Source organism: Aotus nancymaae, unplaced genomic scaffold (genome assembly GCF_030222135.1).
Source record: "Aotus nancymaae isolate 86718 unplaced genomic scaffold, 86718_ANA_hifiasm-v0.15.2.pri h1tg000036l, whole genome shotgun sequence".
NCBI lineage: Eukaryota > Metazoa > Chordata > Mammalia > Primates > Aotidae > Aotus > Aotus nancymaae.
This window is the reverse complement of record NW_026988450.1, coordinates 13,715,346-13,733,510: the sequence shown is the minus strand read 5'-3', so window position 1 is coordinate 13,733,510 and position 18,165 is coordinate 13,715,346. Positions and strand designations below refer to the sequence as shown.

Sequence of the window (18,165 nt, the reverse complement as noted above, 5' to 3'; positions counted from 1 at the left end):
CTGCCCTCTCAGTCAACATTCATGCCAGTATTTGGAACTGAGCTTATCAGGGTTTATAAATGTTGAATGCATGCAATTTTCCCTCACTAAGTTTTTCAGGATATGAGAATAGAGTAATGGTTTTCAAAAGTAAGCATTCACATGCATGATAATGCCGGCATTATCACAACAGGGTCCCAAAGCACAGGGCACACTGTTCAGTACATTGGATGAATCAAAGTTACAGCACCACGGGTATCATCATTATTTTATGTCTGAAGCTGAACCAGGTCGAGGGTTAATCCAAGCAAAAATTCTCCTTTGTCTAAAACTTCTCCTTTGTCTAAAACTTCTTGCTACTTCAAGTATAAATTGTTTCTGCCTGAATTATTCAGATAAAGGCCTCCTTGGTCCATTTACTTTTGCTAGCATAGACCTAGTTTATAATAGAAGCAAATACCAGGTCACAAGAAAAAAAAATGGAAATGAGCTAAGAATAAAGAAGAAAACATGAAAAGAAAAAGAAATACTCTACCATGGTATGATGAAATGATTTTTGCTTCCATTAAAGTTTAAAGTTCTTATGCCTCACCACACAGGATTATTTAAAGCTATTATAAAGCTTAAGTGTTCATAATTTGGCTTTTTATTCTAATGAGAACATCTGCTTCCTTTTCTAACAGTCATACTTCTCTTTCTTTTCCTTTAAAGATGTTTTTCAAACTCCAAACACCCTGGTCTCTTAATGCATTCTAGTCAGATCCAGTACATTCTTTGCAGAATGACATGAGAATCTCGAACAGTTTCCTGTCCATTTAATGATTCAGTTGTTGATTTGCTGATATGTTTTAAAGCCATTTATTCTTATACAGCTGGATGTACTGCATTGCTTTGTGTATGTGTTTGTGAATATTTTCGGTGTAAATATACTCATACACATAAAACCAAGGATCTATTTCATTTTGGATCATGGCTCGATCAAAGAGAAGCTTTTTATTCTTTGTTTTTAGACTGCCAGTGAAGGGTAGTTATGAAAAATATGTCATGTGCTGCTTTAAATATCTAGGTTAAATGCTAGGCTATTGGATTCATCATCATCAGCTAATGTTTCTGCTACTGGGCAGTGCGTTTTAGTATGAAATTTATTGTGGAACCTCACTACTCCTATCCTCTGAGGTTGACTGTGTGGTCACAGGCTTGCTGAGAAGAGAGCAGTCATGGATTAGTGGAGGCAGTTGGTTCCTCTTTGCATAAGTGTTTTGAGCTATGACAGATATTGGTAAATCAATTCTCAGTTATCTCCATCTATCTCTTATTTTCTTTCGCTGGACTTTCCAGTGTGTGTTTTTTTGGTTTCATTCTCAGTACATTTATCAGTAAAAATAATGATTACACTGAGTATCATGTATTGATTATACACTGTGCTTGGCACTATGTTGACGGCTTTACACATGATCTCATTCAATACTTTAAACAATCTTATGAAGAAGTTACTACCATTTTCAATTTGTAAAGAAGAAATTGAGACATGAGAAGACTAATGAAATTGCCTAATATGACACAATGTAAAAGTGAAATGTCAGAATTCTAACTCAGATGCGTATGACTCTAGATCATGTTTTTAATCATTCAGGTGCTCTTCCTGCTTCTTGAATACAAAAAATCAATACCCTATAATTACTCTCGCTTCACCCTTTTTTTCCTGGGGAAAAAAAACCCAAACTCGTTAATTTTTAAGACAACTGCAACACCTCGAACAATAGATTATTGTTACAATACTTGTTAGCTTTTCAGAATCTAGTTATTGCAAAGGTGTATGGATAAATGTTAATGGAAAAGTAAAAAATGAGGCCCCTTAATGAATGTAAAATTTAAAATAAACAGACATTCAATTCATTGGCTTCTAAAATTGGCTACATGTATGTTACATTCTAAAATTGTAACGCCTACGATGGTTTGTGTCCTGGATTCTACAATTAATTTTAAAGAAATGCATAAACAAAACTGTGTGCAACCTGCAAAGGGAAAATCATTTTCTCGACTTCATCTCATGGGAAGACAATGAAAAAGCTAGTAAAATTTGTTGTAGCCACACATAAAGCTACTTATGGAATGAATGTGATCACTGTTACCTTTGAGCTGTGAGGAGTACTCTGCCCACTGCACTGCAAATTGTATATACCATAGCTTGAGTTCTAGACAAGCATGATCATGCTTTTCCAAAAATACATGTAATTTTTCATTACACACAATGAACATGTTTCTCTTGTCCAATTTAATCTAGTAGAGCTTAATTTACAGTGCCCAGAGGAGGCAACATGACATGACATTGAGCCATCACCTTTTTTTTTGTGATGAAGTTTCGCTCCTGTTGCCCAAGCTGAAGTGGAATGGTGTGATCTCGGCTCATTGCAACCTCTGCCTTTTGGGTTCTAGTGATTCTCTTGCCTCAGCCTCCCGAGTAGCTGGAATTACAGGTGCACGTCACCACACTAGGCTAATTTTTTGTATTTTTAATAGAAACGGGGTTTCACCAGGCTGGTCTCGAAGTCCTGACCTAAGGTGATCTGCCCACCTCTCCCTTCCAAAGTGCTGGGATTAGAGGCATGAGCCACCACAGCCGACCGAGCCATCACATTTTTAAAGGGAAATCGCTCTTTCTCTTTAAAAGTACTTCAAAAAATATGCAAAAATACAAATGGGAATGCTAAATTATAATGCATATTTTAGAAAGAAAAGCATATATTTTCTTCCTTTAAAGTGCCATATAGAGAATGACATCTTACAACCCAGAGCCACTTTGTTTACAATCCAAAGTGTAAGGACTGTTACGGAATGAAAAGTTTGCACAACTTCTTGGAGCAGTTAGTCTGCTACATACAACATAAGCTACAAAGCACTCAAAACTTGGTAGCTTTTCTGAAATCTGAGTCCCCTTCCCATATTTAATGATAATTAAAATTTACAGGGTGCATTTACATACACTATAATACAGGAATGATGTCTCTTTGCCAGAAGATAAAATTGTACGTTTCCTTGCTATTTCTTGTGTCCAAGGATTGTAAATTATATAGTATTCAGCTAAGATATTTCTTCATAAATAGTTACAAAACCTGCCAAGCCACAACGGGGAAAGTATTTTTCATTCAAAGAAATGACATTTGAATGTCACACAACACAAGAAACAATGCTTAGAAACATGTTATTTTTTCCAGAAGAAAGTGGTCAGTAAACTACTTAGCTGAAAACAAAAGACTCCCCTTCCCTAGGATCACAGCGCACAAAAGCAAAATGTCAAACAACAGTGCCTCAAAGCAAAATAAAGGTCTGAGGATGAGACCAGCTCACTTGTAATCCTGTTAAAGAATGGGAGTCACCATTTAGGTCCCATGTACTGGGAACATTTGCTAGCTCAGAATGCAACACTGGTAGAATTTGCTAAGAATTCAACCAAGGATGCTGAAGGCATTTGCCAACTGAGGCTCGTTTTTCTGGAACCATTTCTAACATCGGCATCAAGAAATCTGTAAACCGCAGCATCTTCATGGGGCCAGCTATACTTTTCCAGAAGTACATCAAAGAGGCTCCAGGGCTTCAGCTTCGTGATGTGTCGCAGGTCTCCTTTCTGGTGAAAAACTCCTTAAAATATTTCCTCAAAAACATAGCGTATTTTCGACGGACTTTCCTCAGCAGTTCAATGATCAATGCTGTGTGATTTCGTCTCTGGAATAGTCTTCCCAGAATGTGGTTCAAACAAATAATCTCCCATTGTCAGCTCAAAAGCCATACACGCCATGCTCCAGATGTCCGCACGGGTGCTGTACCCCGCTTCTATTGAGACGTCTATAGAGTGGTACTGATGCATCTGGATGTCTTCTGTGAGGTGCTTATGCACCCAACAATCATTTCCCAGGTCAGCAATTTTTACTCTAATTTTATCTGCATTTTGTGGATCCACAGGGGATTACCAACAAGTCAGCCACTGGGTTTTTGCTTTTGGCAAATCCCCAGTACTGGAGCTGGAACCGTCCTGCTTCTGTCATGGGATGGATTGCTTTGCTCTTGCTCAGTAAGTGGTGATCCCTCAGAAAGCACAGAGCCGCAGGCCACAGGTTCTAAGGATCCAGAGAACAATGAGGCAGAAAACTCTGGAAACTGAATTTTATGCTGTCCATTTGGCAAATCACCATTGAATTTTTCGTAGGAGCTGCTATTTGTGTAATCGCTTTCTACATTTGGTTCATCAAGATTATACTCCTCAGGATTTGGGCAGTCTTCTTTATCATCCTCTTCATCGTCCAGCTGCTGCTCCAGTAATAATGAGCCATTCTCAATGTGGCCATTGGTTTTAGGTGATTCTATCCACGTGGGGTCTATGTTCGCGAATTCCTGATCTACATCATCTTCATCTTTTTCAATGTTTTCTTCTCAGAGTCTTCTTTTTCTTCCTGGTACCCAGCTTCACCGTTGTCCTTTGTGGTCTGTGCCTCTACCGCCTCCTCTAATCCTGCTTTTAGTTCCACTTCTGGGTAGTAGTAGCCATCCGTGGGAGCGGCAGCGGCGCATGCGCAGTTCCCACCTCCTCCCGGCAGGCTGAGTGAGGGGAGGCTCCACTCCGGCGTCACCTCTTCCGCTTCCGCCATGTGGGAATGAGCTCCCGGAAAGTGCTGGCAGTCAGGCCCGAAAGCGGAGGCCATAAAGAGAGAAACATCTGGAAAAAGCCCGAGCCTCAAGAGAAAGCTCCTTCAGTTCCTCCTCTTCCTCCACAGCCACCACCGCCAACTTTGCCAGACCCCACACCCCCAGAGCCAGAGGAGGAGATCCTGGGATCAGATGATGAGGAGCAAGAGGACCATGGGGACTACTGCAAAGGTGACTATCATCCAGTGAAAATGGAGACCTCTTTAATGGCCAGTATCACGTTATTAGAAAGCTTGGATGGGGGCACTTCTCTACTGTCTGGCTGGGCTGGGATATGCAGGGGAAGATTTGTTGCAACGAAAGTTGTAAAAAGTGACCAGCATTATACAGAGACAGCCTTGGATGAAATAAAATTGCTCAAATGTGTTCGGGAAAGTGATCCCAGTGACCCAGACAAAGACATGGTGGTCCAGCTCATTGAGGACTTCAAGATTTCAGACATGAATGGGATACATGTCTGCATGGTCTTTGAAGTGCGCGTGGCCACCATCTCAAGTGGATCCTCAAGTCCAGCTCTCAAGGCCTCCCAGTATGTTGTGTGAAGAGTATCACTCAACAGGTTCTTCAAGGGCTAGATTATGTATGTAGTAAGTGCAAGATCATTCACACTGACATAAATCCGGAAAACATCTTGATGTGTGTGGATGATGCATGTGTGAGAAGAATGACAGCTAAGCCAATGAGTGGCAGAAAGCAGCTGCGCCTTCCTCCTTCAGGGTCTGCAGTGAGTATGACCCCACAGCAGGAACCTATGGGAAAAATACCTAAAAACAAAAAAACTGAAAAAGAAACAGAGGAGACAGGCTGAGTTATTGGAAAAATGCCTGTGGGAGATAGAAGAATTGGAGCGAGAAGGTGAAAGGAAAATAATAGAAGAAAACATCACCTCAGCTGCATCTTCCAATGAGCAGGATGGGAAATACCCTTTTCTTAACTTGAGAGATATATGATGCAGAGGATCAAAGCATCAATGTTCACACATAAATACGCACATGCATATACAGGCACATCCTTGCATGTACACGTGTGCTTACATGTCAACATATATTGCATACACATACACATATGCTATATATATGTGTATATACACACACACACACGCAGACACTTAAAACTGTGTCTTGTCACTCCTACATTGTGGAAAAATAAACCATTTTAAGCTCCTTTTAGATTTTTTGTAAAAAACAAAAACTGCTGTTTTTCTTAATCTGAGCCCTCAAAGCTATGCTTATGTTATCTAACTTCTCTGTGGAATATTCTTTTTTTTTTTTAGGTCTCTATGTTATTTCCTGAGTCTTTATTCTTTCCATTTCTTCAAGCATTGACTTGTATCCTATCTCTTCTAAAAGCTATAAATCATTCAATGTTATTTTTTCCAATTCCAAAACAATTTTCAGTGATCTTTAAAAACTCTTGAATCTATTTTATTTGGAACTAAGAATTTTTCATGATTTTCAGCACCCTTTTCATGAAGGAAGGAAAACTCAAATATAATACTAAATGTTAAATAATTTTTGTTCCTGAAAATGTCTTATTTTTCAATTGCACTCTTTATTTTAGTTTTTAAATATATGATTCTTTTCAAGAAGCCAGTTTCTTTAATCTTTTAAATTTGAAACATAAGTGCATTTTAATTTTTACTTTGTTTTACCTATACTCATTATTTTCTATGTGATATTGAAAATGTCATTGTTATGATCCCATTCATTGATTCCATATTATATTTTCTTCTTTTTTTTTTTTGTAAATTGCTAATTTCTTTCTAGAACTAACTGCTTTGCCCACTCCTATCTATATGAAATATTTCTTCTGTTTGACTGTGTTAACATGATGAATCGGATCTTCCATGTAAATGAGAAACCAAATCATATTTTTACTGCTTTAAAATACAGAGGGGCAGCTGTCTAGTTTTATTAATATTGTTTGTATAATTGAATTTCTGGTGGCAAATTCACTTTTTGGCAATCAGTCTCAATAGCCAAACTGAACCTTAGATCAAACAGACTGTTGTAAATAAAATATGTGAAAGTAGAAATTCAGTTAGGACAAGCACAGCTTTATAATGCAAGGAAACAATTGGAGCCCTAAATGCACCATATGGATATCAAGAGGGTCAATTTGTTTCACATGTGACACTTAAGAAAAAATGAAGAAATCACCTATGTCAGCTCCTTCATATACATCAAGATGAATCTGCCTTCTTTATATACTCATTCATTTAAAGTTATTTTAGAATGTGAAGATTAGGCTGCTGATTCAAACTTGTTCATGATTTAATTCTAAAATTATTCATACTCGCAAACATTAATTAAAGCCAAACTACTAATAAAAATAGCACTCTCATTTATTTGCAACAAATATGCAATATCTTAATATAATGAGAAATTACGAAATAGCATTACAGTTATATTATTTGGAAAGAATGAATATGTCGTCTCTTTTACAAGGCAATTACTAAGTTGACTCTATTCGAATAATGCAGTGAGTTTCCACAATATTCTGAAAATGATGCAGGCTGAAAAACTGAACTTCTTCATGACCAAAAAGAAATGCCCCATTCTGTGATCTTACTGTTGATTAACCCTGGCAGATGCACTTTTGGGTGGAGTAGAAGAGCAAATAATTCAAGTTAATTGTGAGGCAAGAAGAACTGGCATCCCAGCAGATGCATTGTGAAAATGGAGCTTTGACAAAGTCAACAAGATATGATGGGATGTGGCCTGGCATGGTTCCCAGCAAGTCCAAGGAGAGAGGTACATTCTACACTGTCAGAAGCAGAGTGCAAAGGCTCAGCAAGGAAGAGGCAGGGATATTAGCCTTGTTCCAGGAAAGGAGAAGATCAAGATGCAAGAGGGCAGAAGCCCAAGGTACGTGCCCCCAGATAGCTTTGAGGATAGTAGCTCGGAAAAAGATCTGAAGCAAATTTCTTTTCTTCAGAGGCAGCCCAGAAATGGACCTAACAATTTTTGAAACCCCTGCAAAAGGTTGATGACATTGTTCTACCAACTTTGTAGCCAGTGAGTCAAATGTATGTACAAGATAGACAACCAAATCCAGTTTCCACTCTCAAGGACCGTTCTACAGTTTACTGTTAAGTTACTTTGCATCTCTCAATGGATTTGCTTCCTGGCCTTAGAATGGTGTGGGGGGCAGAGGACAGTAAATGATGAAAAGCAACAAGGATGGAAATGAAGATTAATATGGAAAGGGACATCTGAAGGTAGAGGCTGGAAGTGCTTGAAGAAGCTGATCTGTCTTTTTCTCTGATGATGGCATAAATTAAAGATATGACTTCAAGTACCATCAGTTGTGCTAGAATGCTTGATTTGAAATGTGAATTTGTCCCAATATGATTGATATATTAGGAAACAATATGAATATAACCATTGGGGAAATTACGGAACAATGTGAACATAATGCAAATTTCACATTTGCTTAAGAGAGACAATAGGTGAACCCAGAACACTGCACCTAGCTAGACAAAGCTGTGTAGGAATGCGTAAAATGCACACATGGATGCAGACATCTACCAGCTACCTCAGTTCACTGCATGCATTATGAGCCACACCCATCCACACCTGGAGTTACAATATTCCATCAAATTTCAAAAACTTTTCTTCTACTTCACAGTAACTCTAGGCTGCAACCCTTCTCTTGTGAATTTCCACAAGTAAACTGCAGATCCTTTTCAAATAAAATACCCCATTTATTGTAGTTTATATGTGCCCCTTAACCACCTAATATGTATAAATATGTTATATCATTTTAATAGATCTTTATTTTTTTAATATGTTACTGATGAAGTATTTGAGTGTTGTTCCCCTGACCCATTTTTCCTTGTGTTTTTTATAGCATTATTTCTTAGGAACACATATGTCTCATTAAAGCAGAACTTATGGGATATTCAGTTTATCTGCTAATATGATTGGGATGGATTGCAAAGCATTTAGCAAAGGTATCTGTGATTGTGTTCTGGGATTCTGGTAGAAGAATGCTTCTGATCTATCCTTCTCAATGGCATGAATATAGATTTCTCAATAATCACAAAATAAGGATGCCTCCCCAGGGCTTTCATGAAGAAATTGATAGAAACCAATGTGCCTGAAGAGCAATGGAGACATAGCATGTGATTGTGAAGGAGAGGGACATTGGGAGTGTGGGGGGCTCCCTAATAATGGGTGCTCTTCTGGGGCTAACAGGTGTTCTCTACCTGCTTTTTGCTGCTTCAAGGTGAACAATATACTTTGCAGTCTTGCCAGAGTTTCAAGATGGACAAATTCTGTGTATGTATGTATGTAGCGGGCAATTGAATAGTTGAGTTCTTCAGGAATTAAAATGCAGAAAGTTTGGAACTGGCTTTCTGGCTCTGTGATTGAGAAGGTACTGGATCTGGCAGCTTGAGGAAAGAAGAGGACCAGTAAATAAATCTGTTCTTGGCTGACCTGTGCATGTCATTGATGTTCTGCTGGTCTGTGCTAATGGTCCAAGGGAGGTTTGGCTCCACCCAGGAAGTGACACCAACACTTTATGAGTTGATAATGAGGGCTTGATGGATAAAACCTTGTTTTCTCCAGTGATATAGTCAGACTCTGCAGAGTGATCCTCAGAGAGAGAGTTCCCTTACAACCCTTCCTTACATCTTATACAAAAATTAACTCAAGATGGATTAAAGTTTTAAACATAAGACCTAAAACTATAAACAACCTAGAAGAAAACCTAGGCAATACCATTCAGCACATAGGCATGGGCAAAGACTTCATGACTAAAACACCAAAAGCAATGGCAACAAAAGCCAAAATAGACAAATGGGATCTAATTAAAGAACTTCTGCACAGCAAAAGAAACTATCATTAGTGTGAACAGACAACCTACAGAATGTGAGAAAATTTTTGTAGTCTACCCATCTGACAAAGGGCTAATATTCTGAATCTACAAAGAACTTAAACAAATTTACAGAAAAAAAAAACCAAACAATCCCATTATAAAGTGGGTGAAGGACATGAACAAACACTTCTCAAAAGGAGATATGTATACAGCCTTCAAACATATGACCATTATCACTGATCATTCGAGAAATGCAAATAAAAACCACATTGAGATACCATCTCACCCCAGTTAGAATGGCAATCATTAAAAAGTCAGGAAACAACAGATGCTGGAGAGGATATGGAGAAATAGGAACACTTTTTTATTGTTGGTGGGAGTGTAAATGAGGTCAATCATTGTGGAAGGCAGTGTGGTAATTCCTCAAGGATCTAGAACTAGAAATATCATTTGACCCAGCAATCGCATTACTGGGTGTATACCCAAGGAATTATAAATCATTGTATTATAAAGACACATGCACGAGAAGCGCCTCAACAGGCAGACAAGTGACCTTATCAAGCAGGTCCCTGAGATCAGAGCCAGGTAAATCCACAAAGATGGGAAAAAACCAGTACAAAAAAGATGAAATCATCAAAGACCAGAATGCCTCATCTCCTTCAAGGGATCACCACTCCTTATCAACACAGGAACACAGCATGACTGAAAAAGAGTGCGATGAATTGACAGAAACAGGCTTTAGAAGGTGGGTAATAAATGGGATTATGTGAAAAGACCTAATCTGTGCTTGATCAGTCTACCTGAATGTGATGGGGAGAATGAATCCAAGCTGGAAAACATGCTCCAGGATATTATCTAGGAGAACTTCCCAAGCCTAGCAAGGCAGTCCAACATTCAAATCCAAGAAATATAGAGAACTCCACAAAAATATTCCTCAAAAAGAGCAACCCCAAGGCACATAATCATCAGATTCACCAGGGTTGAAATGAAGGAAAAAAATGCTAAGCACAGCCAGAGAGAAAGGACAGGTCACCCACAGAGGGAAGCCAATAAAGACTCACAGCAGATCTCTTGGCAGAAACCATTAAAAAAAAAAAGAAGAATAAAACCAGAAGAGAGTGGGGGCCAATATTCAACATCATTAAAGAAAAGAACTTTCAACCCAGAATCTCATATCCAGTCAAACTAAGATTCATAAGTGAAGGGGAAATAAAATCCTTTACAGACAAGCAATTACTGAGAGATTTCACCACCACCAGACCTACCTTACAAGAGCTCCTGAAAGAAACACTAAACATGGAAAGGAACAAGTATCATCCACTGCAAAATCACACCAAATGGCGAAGACCAAAAATGCAATGAAGAAACTGAGTCAACAAATGGGTGAGAAAACCAGCCAGTAACAAAATGGCAGGATCAAATTCACACAGAACAATATTAACATTGAATGTAAATGGCCTAAATGCCCCAATCAAAAGACACAGACTGGCATAAAAATGTCAAGACCTATCAGTGTGCTGTATTCAGGAAATCCATCTCATGTACAAAGACACATAGAGACTCAAAGAGATGAAAGAAGACTTACCAAGAAAATAGAGAACAAAAAAGAGTAGGGGTTGCCGTCCTAGTCTCTGACAAAATGGACTTCAAACCAATAAAGATCAAAAGAGATAAAGAAGGGCATTACATAATGATAAAATGATCAATCCAACAAGAAGAGCTAACTATCCTAAATATATATGCACTCAACACAGGAGCATCCAGATAGATAAAGCAAGTTCTTCATGACCTAAAAGGAGATTTACACTCCGACACAATAATAGTGGGAGACTTCAACACTCCACTGTCAATATTAGAGAAATGGAGATAGAAAATTAACAAGGACATCCAGGACTTGAATGCAGAGCTGGACCAAGCAGACCTAATAGACATATACAGAATGCTCCACCTCAAATCCACAGAATATACATTATTCTCAGTACCACACTGCACTTACTATAAAATTGACCACATAATTGGAAGCAAATCACTCCTCAGCAAATGTAAAAGAACAGAAATCATAACAGTCTGTCAGACCACAGCACAATCAGATCAGATATCAGGATTAAGAAACTCACTCAAATCTGCACAACTATGTGGAAACTGAACAACTTGCTCCTGAGTGTGGACTGGATAAACAATGAAATGAAGGCAGAAATAAAAATGTTCTTCAAAACCAATCAGAATGAAGACACAACTTACCAGAATCTCTGGGATACATTTAAAGCAGTGTCAAGAGGGAAATTTAGAGCAATAAATGCCCACATGAGAAGCAAGGAAATATCTAAAATTGACACCCTATCATCAAAATTGAAAGAGCTAGAGGAGCAAGATAAAAAAAAAACTCAAAAGCTAGAAGAAGACAAGAAGCAACTAAGATCAGAGCCAAACTGAAGGAGATAGAGACACAAAAAAACCCTTCAAAAAATCAATAAATCCAGGAGCTGGTTTTTTGAAAAGATCAACAAAATAGACTGCTAGCCAGATTAATAAAAAAGAAAAGAGAGAAGAATCAATAGATGCAATAAAAAATAATAAAGGGGACATCACCACTGATTCCACAGAAATACAAACTACCATCAGAGATTACTACAAACAACTCTATGCACACAAACCAGTAAATCTGGAAGAAATGGATAAATTCCTGGACACTTGCACTCTACCAAGACTAAATCAGGAAGAAGTGGAAACCCTGAATAGACCAATAACAAGGGCTGAAGTTGAGGCAGCAATAAATAGCCTACCAACCAAAAAAGTCCAGGTCCAGATGGGTTTACAGCTGAATCCTACCAGACATACAAAGAGGAGCTGGTTCCATTCCTTTTGAAACTATACCAAACAACACAAAAAGGGGAATCCTCCCCAACTTATTTTATGAGCCCAACATCATCCTAATGCCAAAACCCAGCAGAGACTCAACAAAGAAAGAAAACTTCAGGCCAAAATCCATGATGAACATAGGTGCAAAAATCTTCAATAAAATACTGACAAATCGAATGCAACAGCACATCAAAAAGATTATTCATCATGATCAAGTAGGCTTCATCCTAGGGATGCAAGGCTGGTTCAACATATGCAAGTCCATAAATGTAATCCATCACCTAAACAGAACTAAAGACAAAAACCACATGATTATCTCAAAGATGCAGAGATGGCCTTTGACAAAATTCAACAGCCCTTCATGCTAAAAACTCTCAATAAACTAGGTATCGACAGAATGTATCATAAAATAATAAAAGCTATTTATGACAAACCGACAGCCAATATTATACTGAATGGGCAAATCTGGAAACATTCCTTTTGAAATCAGGCACTAGACAAGGATGCCCTCTCTCATCACTCCTATTCAATATAGTATTGGAAGTTCTAGCCAGAGCAATTAGGCAAGAAAAAGAACCAAAGGGTATTCAGCTATGAAAGGCGGAAGTCAAACTGTCTCTATTTGCAGATGACATGATTGTATATTTAGAAGACCCCATCATCTCAGCCCAAAATCTCCTCAAACTGATAAGCACTTTCAGGAAAGTCTCAGGATACAAAATCAATGTGCAGAAATCACAAGAATTCCTATATACCAATAACGGACAAAGAGAGAGCCAAATCAAGAGTGAACTGCCATTCACAGTTGCTACAAAGAGAATAAAATACCTAGGAATACAACTAACAAAGGATGTAAAGGACCTCTTCAAGGAGAACTACAAACCACTGCTCAAAGAAATAAGACAGGACACAAACAGATGGAAAAACGTTCCATGCTCATGGTTAGGAAGAATCAATATTGTGAAAATGGCCATATTACCCAAAGTAATTTATAGATTCAATGCTATCCCCATCAAGCTACCAATGACCTTCTTCACAGAACTTGTAAAAAACACCTTAAACTTCATATGGAACCAAAAGAGAGCCCGCACAGCCAAGTCAATTCTAAGCAAAAAGAACAAAGCTGGAGACATCACACTACCTGACTTCAAACTATACTACAAGGCTACAGTAATCAAAACAGCAAGGTACTGGTACCAAAACAGACACATAGACCAATGGAACAGAACAGAGGCCTCAGAAGCAACACCACACATCTACAACCATCTGACCTTTGACAAACCTGACAAAATCAAGCAATGGGGAAAGGACTCCACGTTTAATAAATGGTGTTGGGAAAACTGGCTAGCAGTGTGCAGAAAGTAGAAACTGGACCCCTTCCTGTCACCTTACAGTAAAATTAACATCAGATGGATTAAAGATTTAAACATAAAACCTAACACCATAAAAACTCTAGAAGAAAATGTAGGCAAAACCATCCAGGACATAGGCATAGGCAAGGACTTCATGACTAAAACACCAAAAGCAATGGTGACAAAAGCCAAGATAGACAAATGGGATCTAATTAAACTTCAGAGCTTCTGTACAGCAAAAGAAACAATCATTAGAGTGAACTGGCAATCAACAGAATGGGAAAAAATTTTTGCAATCTACCCATCAGACAAAGGGCTGATATCCAGAATCTATAAAGAACTAAAACAGATTTACAAGAAAAATGCAAACAAACCCATTCAAAAATGGGCAAAGGATATGAACAGACACTTCTTAAAAGAAGACATATATGAGGCCAAAAAACATGAAAAAATGCTCTTCATCACTGGTCACTAGAGAAATGCAAATCAAAACCACATTGATATCATCTTACACCAGTTAGAATGGTGATCATTAAAAAATCTGGAGACAACAGATGCTGGAGAGGATATGCAGAAATAGGAACACTCTTACACTGTTGGTAGGAGTGTAAATTAGTTCAACCATTATGGAAGACAGTGTGGCAATTCCTAAAGAATCTAGAAATAGAAATTCCATTTGACCCAGCAATCCCATTACTGGGTATATACCCAAAGGACTATGAAGTGTTCTATTATAAAGAAACATGCACACGTATGTTCATTGTGGCCCTGTGTACAATAGCAAAGACCTGGAACCAACCCAAATGCCCACCAATGATAGACTGGATAAAGAAAATGTGGCACACATACACTGTGGAATACTATGCAGCCATAAAAAAGGATGAGTTCAGGTCCTTTGCAGGATGAGTTCATTTTCCATGCATGAAGCTGGAAACCCTCATTCTCAGCAAACTAACACAAGAACAGAAAACAAAACGACGAATGTTCTCACTCATAAGTGGGAGTTGAACAATGAGAACACACGGACACAGGGAGGGGAACATCACACAAAGGATCCTGTTAGGGGGTGGGGGACCTGGGGGAGGGATAGCATTAGAAGAAATATGTAATGTAGATGAGGGGGTGATGGATGTAGCCAACCACCATAGCACATGTATACCTGTGTAACAAACCTGCACGTTCTGCACATGTACCCCAGAACTTAAAGTACAATAAAAAAAAGAGAGTTCCCTTACAACCTCCACTCCCCAGCCGCACCCTGGGGACCTTACAGCCTTCCTGTGCTCCCTTAAAGGAGCTTCCCTCTGCAGTGCAGTAAGTCACAAGACTGGTTCCTTAAGATTGGAGTTAATATTAAATTGGTAAATGCAAAACTTAAATGATACTAGACCTCTGACAACTGCTAAAATATTTTATTGTTGCTTATCAGTTTTGTTGGAGCAGTGATTTTGTAAAGTATGTTTTATGCAGCTCAGAGCATTTTAGAGAAATGTCAAGAGAGAGAAAGGGAGATGAATGAAAGAGAAAGATTTCTAATAGAGAGAAGGCTTTTGGTCTCCCATCCCATTTTAAGGGAAGCAGTGTCATTTTTATGTTTTATAATTGAGATTTGTTATGGGTTGAAGTGTATTTCCCCCAGAAATACTGAAGTCCTAACCCCTGGTGCTTATGAAGACGGTCTTTGTAAAACACCAAATTAAAGTGAGGGCATTAGGGAGGATCCCAATGCAATATGTCTAGAATCCTTAGAAAAAGCAGCAATTTAGCCACAGAGACAGACACACACATACAGAGTACACCATGGAAACTGTAAGACAGAGATAGGGTGATAATTTCACAAACCAAGAAAAGCCAAAGATTGCTGTCAAACCACAGAAACTAGGAGAAAACCATGGAACAAATTCTCCCTCATAGTCCTATAGAGGAATCAATCCTCCAACACCTTGCTCTCAGACATCTGGCCTCCAGAACTGTAAGACAATACAGTTCTGTTGTTTAGACCACCTAATTGTAGTACTTCATTATGGCAGCCCTGGAAAACAAAAAATAAACCCCAACAACAACAAATGAATTCATGGTCAAATTTCATTTGAAAGACAAAGGAAAAAGAGTTCTTAGATGAAAAACATAAAAATTAGAGAATTAGAGACAGGTGGGTGAGATGAAGAAATGGGGGTGTTTCTAATACAGAGCTCCATTTGTTCCAAAGACATAGATGGACCTCTGTGTCCCAAGATTCTACCAAGGTAAAGTCAAACACATAGTTTCTCTGACACAGGTATCAGGTTGATGTTTTCATGGTGGGGCTGGTACTGTATAGTTTTTGATGTCAGGAAAGGAAGAATAACAATATCACCCAACATTCAGATTGTGTAATAGCCTAACGGAGTCATTCAGAAAAGTCTGAGCAGCCCTAATATGTGCTCAGTGTGGCCATAATAAAAGAATATTTTAACACTTTTCATGATTCTGGCCAATAGTGTGTTCTCAGGAATCCTTGTTTGGTGTAAACTATAGTTCACCTGTGCTAATACTGCAATTCTGGAGTCCAAGGGAAGGTAGCGGTTTTACATAATGATTTTATTTAACACCTGTTGCTTCTTGCACAGATGTGCATCCTTGCTTCTCCTGTTGACAAGGAGGAAAGACAATAGATGGGCAGATGGAGCATTTCTGTAGATTTCTTTCATTAAATTCTCCAAGGGATGACATCTTTGACTGATCATGAATACATGTACCTGGCAGAAGATCAATAGCTTAGGCAGCAGGGTAGAAGACAGGTGGGCTTTGGGCTTAAAAAGTCTAAATATTTCAAAGTCCTGGGATTTCTGTGTCAGGAACAGTACATTTTGTTTTCTTTTGTACTCCAGTTTGTGCCTACCTGAGGGAGGCTGATGGAAGTGATGATAAAAGCAACAGGGCTGACTTTGGCTTTCAGTGATGTCAAGGGATGCCAGGAAAGTCCCTGAGTCTCCAGAATCACAAGTTTGTGAGGGACTAGGTAGTATGCAGGACATATATCCCTGGTGACATTCAAAATTATTAGTGGGTCTGGAACCCCTTGGGGCATTGATCAAAATTCAGGTTGTCTTTGCATATTGAGTTCATGGCACTGTTATCCAGCTCAAGGAGTTACTGAGTCATGACACTATACTCTGTGTATGTGTGGCTAAGGCCAGCTCTCGAATAATGGACAGTGTCCTCATTGAACTAAAGTGGAACTTTCAGGATTCTCAGATAATGAGGTTTCCAATTCTGTCATGTGTGCCTTAACCTTCCTCAGTACCTGTGGGAGACATCATAACTGATCAAGGCACACAATTTATGCTGAGTCCAGAAGAGGACTGGGAATTTTACAAACATCTAGTTAGGCAGCCACTACCAGTAGATTAGTTGCCAAGCATGTTACATCTACTTGCCTTGGCTGTCTTAGGCCTTGAGTAAGCATTCAGCATAAGGCCTTCTGCCTGTCCTGAAATGGGTCAGATAGGTGGCTTAGTCCCAGAAAAGCTCCAGTGTCTCCATAGAGAAAAATTAGTCTGAGTAGAAACATCTAGATTCATTTCTAGACTATATGGTCTGGAGGCTATCTTATTCTTGGTTGTGAGTCATGTGCAAGAACACAAGTTGTCATGAACAAATGCTCCTAGTCACCACTTGCAACCCAAGGTCAAGAAGCTGGCCTCAGACCAATCTGCATATAGACAAATTCATCTGACAGCACTGCATCTGGACAAGTACCACCAACTATCTCTAATGCCTGTTCAGACCTCTTCAGGTACTGGTTTAGCAGGAGTAAGTGGGAGCAAGCTCTCTGCAGTGAGTTACAAACTCTCCTCAAGGCCTGTGGGCTGGGCTAGTCTCTTAGAAGGAGCCTTAGACCTAGTCCTTGATCACCTGTTAGCGCAAATTATCTGCAATGTTAAAATGGAACCAAGGGAGAAAAAAGCAAACTGGGAACTATGCTGCCTGGAATTTTGTGTACACAATCTCATTTATCTTTCCATCAGCCCCTTGAGTGGGTGGTATGATTTCATTTTACACAGAAGAAAGGTGATGGCTCAGAAGGATTGTGGACCCTGCCTGATGTCATAAGTAGGAAATGACAGAGGTGAGATTACATTTGGGTCTGCTCAGACGCTGCCCTTATTCCTTAAGACATCTGCTGCTACCATATCATGTGGCCTGTACTTGAAAGAAGCCACATCTTTCCTATCACATATTTGGCCTCTTCCAAATTTTATGTAGCTTCTCATTATTGTTTCAGGTCCCTACTCTACAGTCAGCATTTAAGCAGATTGATCAAGCACTATTGCCCACCTATCCAAGCTTAAATGCTACCATTAGTAATAATTCTGACATTTCTGAGGTCACTCCTTCTCCTCCCCTCAACATAGAGACACAGTCTGGCTCCACAATTCAAAATGAAAAAGCAAAATGGCAACAAATG

General features: G+C 38.9%; 1 protein-coding gene and 2 pseudogenes across 1 annotated transcript in view; 1 reads left to right on the top strand and 2 right to left on the bottom strand.

Annotated features, from left to right (window-relative positions):
• Positions 1 to 18,165, bottom strand: part of NKAIN3 (sodium/potassium transporting ATPase interacting 3) — a 621,971-nt gene that overhangs the window by 53,984 nt on the left and 549,822 nt on the right. The window lies entirely within an intron of this gene.
• LOC105724781 (SRSF protein kinase 2-like) lies at positions 3,418 to 4,622 on the bottom strand (annotated as a pseudogene).
• Positions 4,629 to 5,630, top strand: LOC105724782 (SRSF protein kinase 2-like; annotated as a pseudogene).